The sequence below is a fragment of the Phyllobates terribilis genome, unplaced genomic scaffold (assembly GCF_046119375.1).
Source record: "Phyllobates terribilis strain yellow unplaced genomic scaffold, ASM4611937v1 Scaffold_2__4_contigs__length_985480577, whole genome shotgun sequence".
Taxonomy (NCBI): domain Eukaryota; kingdom Metazoa; phylum Chordata; class Amphibia; order Anura; family Dendrobatidae; genus Phyllobates; species Phyllobates terribilis.
In genome coordinates, this window is record NW_027362762.1 from 489,325,790 (window position 1) to 489,341,276 (window position 15,487).

At 43.2% G+C, this 15,487-nt stretch overlaps 1 protein-coding gene across 1 annotated transcript in view; it reads left to right on the top strand.

The window, feature by feature from the left end:
- Positions 1 to 220: 220 nt before the first annotated feature.
- Positions 221 to 15,487, top strand: part of MANEAL (mannosidase endo-alpha like) — a 62,995-nt gene continuing 47,728 nt past the window's right edge. Inside the window, exon 1 of the mRNA XM_073665871.1 lies at positions 221 to 568. The gene's annotated coding sequence lies outside the window, so the exon portion shown is untranslated. The remainder of the gene's footprint in view (positions 569 to 15,487) is intronic.

Genomic DNA, 15,487 nt, shown 5'->3' on the forward strand with positions numbered 1-15,487 from the left:
GTTCACACTGCGGAGTGCTCACATCATGGGATGTACCACTGGCTGAATGCAGGGGTGTGTATGAGTGCATTCCTTATAATAGCTCCATCCTTTCCTTTACAACATTATGTATCATAGGATACATATTGTGCCCATTGTAATATACATCTACATAATATAGAGTCACTAGAAATAACTTATAGCGTGTCTGCATACAAATGTGCACCTGTTGTAGTTCCCCCGTGTGAGTGATGGTAAGCTCCTGCCTTTTTCTAATGAAAGCATTGTACAGGATGAGAGGTCCGGGGATGTGTGGAGGAGCAGGAGGCATGATGTCGGCTGTGAGGATGCTGTGTGCTGCCGCCTCCTCCTGACACACCACACCATCCTGTATACTACACTCCATGGCGACACGGTCATTGCTGGAGGGGGACACAGGAGCCTTCAGTACGTATGACAGCACCACCATGACTGGCATGCTGCAGCCCTCCTCATTGTAAGCCTATGCTGGACACAATGAGCACCACCTGCATCCTGCAGCCCTTGGGTGATTGGATCAATAGTAGTCATATCACCACCGATCTGTAAGGTAGGTAACGTGTACATGGCCCCAGATATATGGTATAGGTATGGACTATACAACCCAAGATATATGGTGTGGGTATGGAATATACAACCCGAGATATCTGGCGTGGGTATAGGATATACAACCCGAGATATATGATGTAGGTATGGAATATACAACCCGAGATATATGGTATAGGTATGGACTATACAACCCAAGATATATGGTGTAGGTATGGAATATACAACCCGAGATATATGGTGTGGGTATGGAATATACAACCCGAGATATATGGCGTGGGTATAGGATATACAACCCGAGATATATGGCGTGGGTATAGGATATACAACCCGAGATATATGGCGTGGGTATAGGATATACAACCCGAGATATATAGCGTGGGTATGGAATATACAACCCGAGATATATGGTGTAGGTATGGAATATACAACCCGAGATATATGGTGTAGGTATGGAATATACAACCCGAGATATATAGCATGGGTATGGAATATACAACCCGAGATATATAGCATGGGTATGGAATATACAACCCGAGATATATGATGTAGGTATGGAATATACAACCCGAGATATATGGTGTAGGTATGGAATATACAACCCGAGATATATGGTGTGGGTATGGAATATACAACCCGAGATTTATGGCGTGGGTATAGGATATACAACCCGAGATATATAGCGTGGGTATGGAATATACAACCCGAGATATATGGTGTAGGTATGGAATATACAACCCGAGATATATGGTGTGCGTATGGAATATACAACCCGAGATATATAGCATGGGTATGGAATATACAACCCGAGATATATAGCATGGGTATGGAATATACAACCCGAGATATATGATGTAGGTATGGAATATACAACCCGAGATATATGGTGTAGGTATGGAATATACAACCCGAGATATATGGTGTGGGTATGGAATATACAACCCGAGATTTATGGCGTGGGTATAGGATATACAACCCGAGATATATAGCGTGGGTATGGAATATACAACCCGAGATATATGATGTAGGTATGGAATATACAACCCGAGATATATGGTGTAGGTATGGAATATACAACCCGAGATATATGGTGTAGGTATGGAATATACAACCCGAGATATATGGTCTAGGTATGGAATATACAACCCGAGATATATGATGTAGGTATGGAATATACAGCCCGAGATATATGGTGTAGGCATGGAATATACAACCCGAGATATATGATGTAGGTAGGAAATATACAACCCGAGATATATGGCGTGGGTGTGGGATATACAACCCGTGATATATGATGTAGGTAGGAAATATACAACCCAAGATATATGGCGTGGGTATGGAATATACAACCCGAGATATATACAGTTATATGAAAAAGTTTGGGCACCCCTATTAATCTTAAGCTTAATGTTTTATAAAAATTGGTGTTTTTGCAACAGCTATTTCAGTTTGATATATGTAATAACTGTTGGACACAGTGATGTTTCTGCCTTGAAATGAGGTTTATTGTACTAACAGAAAATGTGCAATCTGCATTCAAACAAAATTTGACAGGTGCATAAGTATGGGCACCCTTATCATTTTCTTGTTTTAAATACTCCTACCTACTTTTTACTGACTTACTAAAGCACTTTTTTTGGTTTTGTAACCTCATTGAGCTTTGAACTTCATAGCCAGTTGTATGCAATCATGAGAAAAGCTACTTAAAGTGGCCACTTGCAAGTTGTTCTCCTGTTTGAATCTCCTCTGAAGAGTGGCATCATGGGCTCCTCAAAACAACTGTCAAATGATCTGAAAACAAAGATTATTCAACATAGTTGTTCAGGGGAAGGATACAAAAAGCTGTCTCAGAGATTTAACCTGTCAGTTTCCTCTGTGAGGAACATAGTAAGGAAATGGAAGAACACAGGGACAGTTCTTGTTAAGGCCATAAGTGGCAGGCCGAGAAAAACATCAGAAAGGCAGAGAAGAAGAATGGTGAGATCAGTCAAGGACAATCCTCAGACCACCTCCAGAGAGCTGCAGCATCAACTTGCTGCAGATGGTGTCACTGTGCATCGGTCAACTATACAACGCACTTTGCACAAGGAGAAGCTGTATGGGAGAGTGATGCGAAAGAAGCCGTTTCTGCAAGCACGCCACAAACAGAGTCGGCTGAAGTATGCAAAAGCACATTTGGAGAAGCCAATTTCTTTTTGGAAGAAGGTCCTGTGGACTGATGAAACCAAGATTGAGTTGTTTGGTCATACAAAAAGGCGTTATGCATGGCGGCAAAAAAACACAGCATTCCAAGAAAAACACTTGCTACCCACAGTAAATTTTGGTGGAGGCTCCATCATGCTTTGGGGCTGTGTGGCCAATGCCGGCACCGGGAATCTTGTTAAAGTTGAGGGATGCATGGATTCCACTCAGTATCAGCAGATTCTTGACAATAATGTTCAAGAATCAGTGACAGAGTTGAAGTTACTCAGGGGATGGATCTTTCAGCAAGACAATGATCCAAAACACCGCTCCAAATCTACTCAGGCATTCATGCAGAGGAACAATTACAATGTTCTGGAATGGCCATCCCAGTCCCCAGACCTGAATATCATTGAACATCTGTGGGATCATTTGAAGAGGGCTGTCCTTGCTCGGCGACCATCAAACTTAACTGAACTGGAATTGTTTTGTAAAGAGGAATGGTCAAAAATACCTTCATCCAGGATCCAGGAAATCATTAAAAGCTACAGGAAGCGACTAGAGGCTGTTATTTTTGCAAAAGGAGGATCTACTAAATATTAATGTCACTTTTCTGGTGAGGTGCCCATACTTATGCACCTGTCAAATTTTGTTTGAATGCAGATTGCACATTTTCTATTAGCACAATAAACCTCATTTCAAGGCAGGAACATTACTGTGTCCAACAGTTATTACATATATCAAACTGAAATAGCTGTTGCAAAAACACCAATTTTTATAAAACATTAAGCTTAAGACTAACAGGGGTGCCCAAACTTTTTCATATAACTGTATGGCGTGGGTATGCAGTATACAACCCGAGATATACAGTATGGTGTAGGTATGGAATATACAACCCGAGATGTATGGCGTGGGTATAGGATATACAACCCGAGATATATTGTGTGGGTATGAATTATACAACCCGAGATATATGGTGTAGGTATGGAGTATACAACCCGAGAAACATGGTGTAGGTATGGAATATACAACCCGAGATGTATGGCGTGGGTATAGAATATACAACCCAAGATATATGGCGGGGGTATGGAATATACAACCAGAGATATATGACAAAGGTATATTATATACAAACCCCAGATATATGACAAAGGAATATTATAAAAGACCCCAAATATATTATGTACATGTGGTATATATCTGACATAGGTATAGGATATAAGAACCGAGATATATGATGTAGGTATAGTATCTATGACCTCAGATATATGATGTAGGTATAGGATGTACGATTCCAGATACATCACAGAAGAATAGAAAGTACAACCCCAGATATATGACGTAGGTGTAGGATCTATGACCATAGATATATTGCATAAGTATAGAATGTACAACCCCAGATGTATGACGAAGGTGTAGGATATACAACACCAGATATATGACGTAGGTATAGAATGTACGACTCCTTATATATGATACTAGCTATTGAACCCGTTCTACGCCCGGGTGGCGAGCATTTTTATTGGTATATGGTCTCCCATGCTGGTATGTGCTGCCCCCCTCCTGGTATTTATGCTGCACCCATCCTGTCTCCACCATCCTATCCTGGTATGCATGGCACCCCTCACCCCCAGTCTTGGCATGCATGGCACCCCTCATCCCCATCCTGGTATGCATGGCACCCCTCATCCCTATCCTGGTATGCATGGCCCCTCATCCCCAATCCCAGTATGCATAGCACCCCTCATCCCCAATCCCGGTATGCATGGCACCCCTCATCCCCAATCCCGGTATGCATGGCACCCCTCATCCCCAATCCCGGTATGCATGGCACCCCTTATCCCCAATCCCGGTATGCATGGCACCCTTCATCCCCAATCCCGGTATGCATGGCACCCCTCATCCCCAATCCTGGTAATCATGGTACCCCTCAATCCCAATCCTGGTATGCGTGGTACCCCTCACCCCCCAATCCTGGTATGCATGGTACCCCTCACCCACCAATCCTGGTATGTGTGGTACCCCTCACCCACCAATCCTTGTATGCATGGTCCCCTCACCCCCCAATCCTGGTATGTGTGGTACTCCTCACCCCCCAATCCTGGTATGTGTGGTGCCCTTCACCCCCCAATCCTGGTATGTGTGGTACCCCTCAATCCTGGTATGCATGGTACCCCTCATCCCCAAATCCTGGTATGTGTGGTACCCCTCACCCCCCAATCCTGGTATGTGTGGTACCCCTCACCCCCCAATCCTTGTATGCATGGTCCCCTCACCCCCCAATCCTTGTATGTGTGGTACCCCTCACCCCCCAATCCTGGTATGTGTGGTACCCCTCACCCCCCAATCCTGGTATGTGTGGTACCCCTCACCCCCCAATCCTGGTATGTGTGGTACCCCTCACCCCCCAATCCTGGTATGTATGGTCCCCTCACCCCCCAATCCTGGTATGTATGGTCCCCTCACCCCACAATCCTGGTATATGCATGGTCCCCTCACCCCACAATCCTGGTATGTGTGGCCCCCTCATCCCTTTCACACTGTACACATATACAAATAAAATAAACAGTAAGGCTATGTGACCACGATGCAGAAATGCTCAGGATTTTTTCCTGAGCGTTTCTGCATCTCCCTGGCAGAAAAAAACGCATGCGGATTGTACATGCGTTTTCCTGCCAGGGACATGCGGAAGTGAAGCGTTCTTCACTTACATTTCCGCATGCAGGTTGTCAAGCGCTTTCCAAGCGATTAGCATCACTTGGAAAGTGCTTGTCAACTTGGTCACACTATATAAATCCATGCAAACAGCATGGATTTATATAGTGTGACCGAGAGAATGTCAAAAAATAAATCTATATTTACCCTCCGATGGCCCGCGCTGGCTTGCTTCACCGTCCCGGCTGCCGGCAGCGGTGGATTGAAGGACCTGCCGACGTCAGCGTCGCGTGACCCGTCAAATGACTCTGACGTCAGCACAGGTCCTTCATTCCATCGTGAAGTGCCGGGAAGCAAGGAGGAGCACAGCGCGGGCCGCCAGAAGGTAAGTATGCATTTATTTTTTATTTTATTCTTTTTTTTACAGCTTTTTTAATGGTACCTGGGTGTGGATGAGACTCTCCTCTCCTCTACACCCGGGTACCATCCGCACATTAGAACGCACCAATTACGCAAGTACTGATGCAGTCTTGCGGAATTGGCGCGTTCTAGTGCAAGTCAATGGCGGCGAAAACGCACCACTTCCGCAAAATAATTGGTAGTGCTGCATTTTTTTCCGCAATGATAATCCGCAGCGGAGATTTCCGTAGCATGTGCACAGCACATGCAGATTATCATTGGGGTACATTGCTGCCCTTCTACCATGCGTTTTTTAAGTGTTTCTGCAGCGTTTTTGCCGCTGCGAAACGCTTAAAAAACGCATCGTGGGCACACAGTCTTATACTCACCTTTCTTCTCTGTGCTCCAGCGCTTCTGTGTCCTGTTCTGACGGAGGCCGGGGGAGGAGTGCGGTGCCGGAGCACCGCGCTCTCCGGCGCCATTTTGCTGAAGACAAACTGTAAATGTGTCTTCAGTAAAATGGCACCGGATAGCGCTATGCGCACGCACCGATCCGACACCTCACTCCTGCCCCGGTATGCGTTCAGTGTCTACGCATACCGCGATCTCCAGCGCCATACACACTCCTCTTACCTGTAACGGCTGGATGGGTGATTCTGTCTGGAGCCAGACTGTGCGTCACGCATGCGTAGTCTATAGAGGCTTCAGACAGAGACACGCATCCCCGGTTATATTATACACTGTGTTCCAAATTATTATGCAAATCATATTTTCTCAGATTTTCCCAAATTACCTATATGAATTGCAGTCATAGTTATTTGACTGTAAAATTACTATTAGAGTACAATTGAAAGGTTTTTGTACAAACTGCCTATGATAACAGTATATTTTTTAAAAAATGAAAAACTCAAACTGCACTCAAAATGCATGTTCCAAATTATTATGCACAGCAGAGTTTCAATCTTTTCATTTTAATAAAGAACAAAAAAATGGTCATTTTTGAAATTATAAGCATGTAAGTATAGAATATGCGACCCCAGATATATCAGTGTAGAATGTACGACCCCAGACATATGGCGTAAGTATAGAATGTATGACTATTAGTGTTGAGCGAATGTGTTCGGATAACGTGTTATCCAGGCATGTTCAGTCTTATCTGAGTATTTTCAGCGTGTTCTGCTAATATGTTTGCCTCCCTGCGGCTGCATGTTTTGCGGCAGTAGATAGATTGGCTGTTTGTCACTATCCGACGTTATCCAACATTCGCTCAACACTATTGATTACAGATATATGACATAGGCCGAGATTGCACTACATATTATACAGAGAAGTAAAAATACTCCTCTTAGCAATTTTGAGGCATAATTTGCGGTATTTCAGATTTATAGTACATAATCGTTTTTGCCTTTTTCTGGATCAACATGTTAGTCTATTGGTTGAACTCGATGGACTTATGTATACCTTAAACCTAAAAAACTATTAAATAACTTGGGAATACCCCTTTAAGCGCCCTTATTTCCAGGATACTGTATGTATAAAAAGGTGCAAACAGGCTTTATGGTAGTGCATGACAAAAAAGTACAATTTATTTATTTTACTCACTTATATAGCACCATTAATTCCACAGCACTTTACAGACATTATCTGCACTTTCTCCATTGGGGCTCACAATCTAAATTCCCTATCAGTATGTCTTTGGAGTGTGGGAGGAAACCAGAGAACCCAGAGGAAACCCACGCAAACATGGGGAGAACATACAGACTCCTTGCAGATGTTGTGGGATTTGAACCCAGGACTCCAGTGCTGCAAGGCAGCAGTGCTAACCACTGAGCCACCGTGCTGCCCATGATTACATGCCTGCTAGGGCTTACAGTCTAGAAGACAAAGGGTAAAGGCACAGTAGGTGAGGGTAGTAGGTAGGTGAGGGTAGTGGCTGCAGTGTTATTGTAGTTGTGGTCTTTTCTGAAGAGATGGGTTTTCTGGTTGGTGTAAGAAGTCCACAAAACAAGATACACAGGAGAAATTTCGGTTATGAAAGCATAATTTTGCCACTGCCTTGGAGGCTGTGAAAATGAAAATAACAAGATGCCATATTTGTCTCCTGTCAGCTCTGTGAATCCAGTGTTGGCTGCTCCATGGTCAGCGCCGGTGCCATAAGTAATTTTGTAAACTTACTATGATTCGCTGTTCAAGTCACATGATCACTACAGGAAATCACAATCATCACTCCCGGTGCACACACAGACCACAGAGTGGCCTGCAATAGATGTACAAAGTGTCAGAAAATTAGCATAGCACATTTAATTTTTTCAGAATTCAAGTTGAGAGCAAGATGAATATTCCCTGTAAGCTGTGCACTCCATACATTATAGGGTTAATGAATTCCAGGCTCTGCGGACAATAGGGAGGATTTGAACATACAGTGGCATGTAAAATTTGGGCACCCCTAATCAAAATTACTGTTATTATGAACAGTTAAGCAAGTTGAAGATGAAATGATCTTTAAAAGGCCTAAGGTTAAAGATGACACATTAACTCTGTATTCAGGCAAAAAATATATATATTGTTATTTTTCACATTTTAAAAATTACAATAAAGAAAATAGGCCATTGCAAAAGTTTGGGCACCCTTGGAGATTTGTATGCTTAGATAACTTTGACCAAGGTTTCAGACCTTCATTTGCCTGCTAGGGTTATGGCTTGTTCACTATCATCGTTAGGAAAGGCCAGGTGATGTAAATTTCCCAGCTTTATCAAAATCCAGCCTCCTCTAACCTTGTGCCAAAAAAAAGCCTCCATGGGTTCTTCTAAGCAGCTGCCTAACACAAAGCAGGAGAAGGCTATAAGAAGATAGCAAAGCATTTTCAAGTTGCCTTTTTCCTCAGTTCGAAATGTAATTAAGAAATGGCAGTTAACAGGAAAAGTGGAGGTCAAGATAAGGTCTGGAAGACCAAGCAAAATTTCAGTGAGTTGCTGGAGAGGCAATAGAGCTTTTTGGCAATGCAAGGCAACAGTTTGTTTATAGTCGGCGCAATGAAGCTTATAAGGAAAAGAACACCTTACCAACAGTGAAGCATGGTGGAGGATCCATAATGCTGTGGGGTTGATTTGCTGCGTCTGGTATTGGAAGCATTGACTGTATCACAGGAATCATGAAATCAGAGAATTATCAAGAGATTTTAGAGTGAATTGTCTTACCCAGTGTAAGAACACTTGGTTTGAGTCGAAGATCATGGGTCCTCCAGCAAGACAATGACCCAAAGCACACATCCAAAAGTACACAGGAATGGTTGAAAAAGAAAAAATGGATTGTTTTAAAATGGCCAGCAATGAAATCTGCCATTGGGTAAAAGAACCCTGCAAACATTCAAGAGCTTGAACCTCCTGCAAAGGAAGAGCAGGAGAAAATTACAGCTGAGAAGTGCAAGAAGCTGTTAGATGGTTACATATAACATTTGGAGGCTGTCAGCAATGCCAAAGGGTGTGCAACCAAGTATTAATTGGGGGTGCCTTTATTGCTGCACATGCTGTTTATTCTGTTTATTCTGTTTCTTCTTTAAAATTGCAACATGGAAGTTGAAAAACAATGTTTTATTGTTGTGTTACTTTGGACCACTAATTAAAAAATCCTGAGGATATAACTTTGGTACTTTTCCATTTATTTCTGAAGATATTGTAAAGTCTATGAAAAATATGAAGGAGTGCCAATAATGGTGACCAGTACTGTAACACCATCTGTAAAAAAGCTGAAGTTGAAAAGAGGATGGCTTCTACAAATGGATCATGATCCTAAACACACGTCAAAATCCACAATAGACTACCTCAAAAGGCGTAAGCGGAAGGTTTTACAATGGGCCTCACAGTCCACTGATCTGAACATCATTGAAAATCTGTGGCTAGACCTCAAAATAGCAGTGCATACAAGATGACCCAGGAATCTAACAGAACTGGAAGAATTTTCCAAGGAAGAAGGAATGAAAATCCCTCAAACAAGATTGAAAGACTCTTCCCTGGCTACAAAAAGCATTTATAAGCTGTGATACTTTCAAAAGGGGGTGCTACTAGGTACTAACCATGCAGGGAGCCCAAACATCAGCATCAGCCCATTTTCCTTTTTGTAATTTTTAAAATGTAAAAGATGAATATATATATATATATATATATATATATATATATATATATATATATATATTATTATTTTATTTTTTATGTTATTTTATTTTTTTGCCTAAAATCCAAAGAAAATGTGTCATCTTTAACTTTAGACCTTTTAGAGCTCATTTCATCTTCAACTTGCTTAACTGTTCACAATAACAGTAATTTTGACCAGGGGTGCCCAAACCTTTACATGCCCCTCTAAATAATGCTAAGATCTCACTATTTACGCAGGAAACATAACTTTATCTTATAACTGCTTCCAACTATGAATAGAGTTAAAGGGGTTGTTCAGTCAAAACAAGTTCCTGTGGATAGGTGACTTGCTTATTAATTAGTGTCTGACTGCTGGGACCTGCACTGATTGACAGAATGGAGAACTTTTATCCCTGTTAGAATGGGGCAGTAGTGCCGTCTGCAGTCTATTCTCTCCCTATGGGGCTGCCCTTGGCTTTTTCCAGTAGTTGCTCCATTTTGTAATGGGGATAAAAGTTCCCCGTTCTGGCGATCGGTGTAGGTCCCAGTGATCGGACCTCCACTGATTAGCAAGTTATCACTTATCCTGTGACTATGTGATAATTTGTTTTCACCGGACCACCCCTTTACAACCCTCAAACACAATAGATAGCTTTCATCTGTACAATCATTCAGCCGACATCTAGCTTCCCTGACTCTCACATACACAGGAATGCTTGGCCGAGCACTGCTGTGTTCTCTATGGAAACCGCCGACAGAATCCTCTGGCAGAAGCTCATCTTCAGGAAGAATAAAAAGGATCAGCCGCTAAAATTCAGCAGACCGGCTCCTTCCCTCTCTGACATCATCTGATAAGGGAGAGTCGGGAAGCCCCATACACATTGGACTTTTCGCTGATCTCGCAGACTTTAGTCTTATGTTTTTTGCAGTCTTTAGTGTAACCTCTATACTTTGTACACAATTATTAGGTGAATACTTTGGCCATATCATAATTTTTATGCATATTTTCCAACTCCAAACTGGATAAACTTGAATGCTTATTGGATGAAGCAGATCAGGTGGTGTATATTTGTGTAATGAGGAAGGGTGTGGCCTAAGGGTACAATTTCCTTTATCAAGGTGTGCAGAATTATAAGGCAGCTTAGGTAAGTAAGGGTTCATTAAAGCTACAATGGTTGGTCTGTGCGAGATCTCCTGCTGCAGCTGATTTCATATGCCGAGTCTGGTGAGCTGACCCTTTCCACATTAGGCAGGTTGTTTTCCTCATTCAAAATGGTCCAAAAAAGAGATCAACTTACTGAATAGTCAAAAATTGTTAAATGTCTTTCAGCACTCTTGAAATTGCTAATGACGCGCCCCCAGGGCCGTGGGGTACTCGGCAGCCGGGCCTATGGATGCCGGTATGTGGAATATCACGGTGGCTGACCCGGTCCGTGACACAGGGCGGTCAGTAAAAAGGGAAATTTATAGGGGATTTGGGAAAGTTCGTGACGCCACCTGTAGATTGCGGCTAAAGGGTGCCGCCGCTGCGGAGCAGTCCTCTGGAGCTGGTGTTATGGCAGCAGGGATGGTGTGGTTCTCCACAGGTAGAGCTGGCTCCAGGGCAGTGTAGGACGTGTAGGTTACGCTGGGCGTTGTAGTGCCGTGAGGGAGAGATGGCGCAGATGAGAGAAGGGACGGAGGCAGTGCTGTTAGAACCTTGCTCTTAGGTTTTTTCCTTTGCTGGTCACATGACCTTGTTGGCCTATTTAATCCTGCTCCGCCCTTCTGGCTTTGCTGGACTTCATTGTATAGCTACTTTCTAGCTAGCCTGTGCTCAGTATCTAACTCTGTTAGTTTGCTTGGTCTACGGACCTCTATGTTCTATATATTTTGTTTGTTCGTCTGTCTGCTACTATTTCTGTTAGGAGGTGTCCCATTTTCCTCCCAGTCCTTAGTACTTGTAGGGATTCCTTCCCCACATCTATAGGTCTCCGTGCAGACTAGCTTAGGACTTTAGCAGGTCTAATCGCAGGATCAGGTTCCCTGTTACATCGTAGGGATTCAGCTGAGTTCTATCGTAGGGACAGATCTCCTCTCTTTCCTTAGCTCTGGTAGCAGAACATAACAGTAAGTCCAGCCTGCAAATTCTCTAAGGAAAGATTTTTCTGTTCCATCATGGTGTCGGTTCAGGATTTGGCTCATCGCCTGCAGGGACTCTCTCTGGAGGTGGCCGAGCTCCGTCAGCACGTGAGTAACTGTCCTGGAGCACATTTCTTGGAGCCTAAGGTATGTTTGCCGGATTTATTTTTTGGTGAACACCGAGAATTTTTTTCATTTAAAAATGCTTGCTTATTGTATTTTCGTTTGAGACCCAAGTCCTCTGGGGATGAATCCCAGCGCATAGGGTTCATTATGTCACTTTTGCGCAAAGAGCCTCAGGAGTGGGCCTTTTCTTTGCAACCTAGTGATACATGCTTCAGATCAGTGGATAGTTTTTTTTCTGCTTTGGGACTATTATATGATGATCCTGACCGTGTCGCATCAGCTGAGACTGAGTTGAGACGTTTGAGACAGGGATCAGGTAATGTGGAAAAATATTGTACTCATTTCCGTCGTTGGTCTACTCAAACAGGGTGGAACGATTCTGCTCTGAAAAGTCTATTTCTTGCTGGGCTCAATGAAAGGGTTAAAGACCTGCTAATTGCTTATCCTACACCTGAAGATTTGCAACAGGCTATGCAATTAGCTATACGGGTGGATAGGAGACTGCGTGCAAGGGTTAATGAGAGCAAATCCTCTGCTATGTCAGTTTCTGGTTATGAGAATGTGTGTACTAACAGTGGTGAACCGATGGAGATTGGATCGGTGGCACCTCGCTCTCAAGAAAAAGACCGTAGATTTTCTGAAGGCTTGTGTTTCTATTGCGGAAAATCTGGTAATTTGATTAAAGGCTGTGAGCTTCGTATGAAGAAAGAAAAAAAAATGGTCAGTCATGCCCGTATTGCCTGTTTAAATTCCAAGGGTGTATTTTTAGCTGCTTCCACGATTGCTCAGGAAAAATTAATGGAATTTCGGGTGTTTGTTGATTGTGGGTCTACTCTGAATGTAATTGATGGGGGATTCTTGGAAAGACTCAATTTAAAACCCGAACCTTTATCATCCCCCATTGCTGTGGTTTCTGTGGATGGTTCCCCTTTGAAGAATATTACTCTCAAGGTCTGTGAATTTCCTCTCACTATTAATGGTGTTCACCATGAGAAATTGGATTTGGTAGTTTTGAATAACTTGCCTTCTCCAGTAATATTGGGATTGCCCTGGTTAAAATTTCACAATCCTGTACTGGATTGGTCTACCAGTGAAATTAAATCCTGGAGCCATAAATGTTATGACAAGTGTTGTAACGGGCGTATTGCAGCTTTGGATAGGGGAGAATTGCCTGTTCCTATTCAGGATTTTTGGAGAGTTTTTTCTGAGAAGGAATCGCAGGTTTTGCCTCCCCATAGAGACTATGATTGTTCTATTGAATTTGTCCCTGGAGCGACTCTTCCTAAAAGTCGTTTATTTAACCTTACTATTCCTGAGAGGAAGGCTTTGGAGGAATACATACAGACAAGTTTGGCCGCCGGTCACATTAGGCCCTCTAAGTCTCCTGTGGCGGTTGGATTTTTTTTTGTAAAAAAAAAGGACGGCGGTTTACGTCCTTGTCTGGATTTTCGTGAGATTAACAAAATTACTGTACGCAATCCTTACCCGCTGCCATTGATTCCTGATCTGTTTAACCAGTTAATGGGGGCCAAGTGGTTCTCTAAAATTGACCTTAAGGGGGCATACAATCTGTTGCGCATGAAGGAGGGTGACGAATGGAAGACTGCTTTTAACACTCCTGTGGGTCATTTTGAGAATCTGGTTATGCCTTTTGGTCTTACTAATGCTCCTGCATTTTTCCAGAATCTTATTAATGACATTCTTAGACCTTTGATCGGCAAAAATATGGTTGTGTATTTGGATGACATTTTGATTTATTCGCCGGATCTGGAGTCTCATTGGCGGAGCGTACGTGAGGTATTACAGTTATTGATGGACAATTCGCTTTTTGCTAAGCTGGGGAAATGTGAGTTCGCTGTACAGAGAATTAGTTTTTTGGGTTACATTATCTCCAGCGAAGGTTTTGAGATGGACCCGGTTAAAGTTCAAGCTGTACAGGAATGGCCTAGGCCTATTGGTTTGAAATCGATACAGAGGTTTTTAGGTTTCGCCAATTATTACAGAAAATTCATAAAAATTTTTTCTAGTATTGTCAAACCTCTGACCGATCTCACCAGGAAAGGTGCTGATGCGGTTCAGTGGTCTTCTGAGGCCATTGAAGCTTTTGTGTATGTCAAGGCGAGGTTCACCTCTGCTCCCATCCTTATGCAGCCTGATGTGACTAAGCCGTTTTTGGTTGAGGTTGATGCTTCCTCTGTGGGGGTTGGCGCAGTATTGTCTCAGGATAACGGGGATGGATTACATCCCTGTGCCTTTTTTTCAAAAAAATTTTCGGAGACTGAACTGAATTACGATATTGGTAATCGGGAATTATTGGCTATTAAACTCGCATTTGAACACTGGCGCCACTTCTTGGAAGGTGCGGAATTTCCCGTTCAGGTTCTTACGGATCATAAAAATCTGATATATCTTGATGCTGCCAAGCGCCTGAATGCCCGTCAGGCTAGGTGGGCACTGTTTTTCTCGCGGTTTAATTTCTCCGTTACTTATATCCCTGGTACTAAGAATGTTAAGGCGGATGCCTTGTCTCGCAGTTTTTCTCCCATAGTCGGTGCTGAGAAAGAGGAGAACATTTTACAAGAAGGTGTTGTGATAGCTGCTTTGGACTCCGTTTTGGAAGATGAGATTCTTAAAGCACAGGAGAATGCCCCATCTAACACTCCTCATGGGAGGTTGTTTGTGCCTGGGACCTTTAGGAGAGATTTGTTTGTTGAGTGTCACGAATCTCGGTTGGCAGGTCATCCCGGAATCTCTGAGACCAAGAGACTGGTGGGTCGCAGTTTTTGGTGGCCTGGATGGCAGAAGGAAGTCATTAAGTGGGTGCGTCAATGTACTATATGTGCTAGATCTAAGTCCTCACATACTCCTGCTGCGGGGTTGCTTTGTCCTTTGGAGGTTCCCAGTGCTCCTTGGACACATTTGGCTATGGACTTTATAACTGACCTTCCCCCCTCTGAGGGTTTTACTGTCATCTGGGTGGTCGTGGACCGTTTTAGCAAGATGTGTCACTTGGTTCCCTTCGTCAAACTGCCCTGCGCTAAAACTCTCGCTAAGGCCTTTGTCAAGGAAATTGTCAGACTTCATGGCGTTCCTACTGACATTGTTTCTGATAGGGGTCCTCAGTTCGTGGCTCGTTTTTGGCGTGCCTTTTGTGACAGGTTGGGAGTTCATTTGTCGTTCTCGTCCGGATATCATCCTGAATCTAATGGCCAGACAGAAAGGAAAAACCAGGATGTTGAGCAGTTCTTGCGTTGTTTTGTGGCAGACAATCAAGAGGGGTTGTCTGAGTTTCTGCCACTTGCTGAATTTGC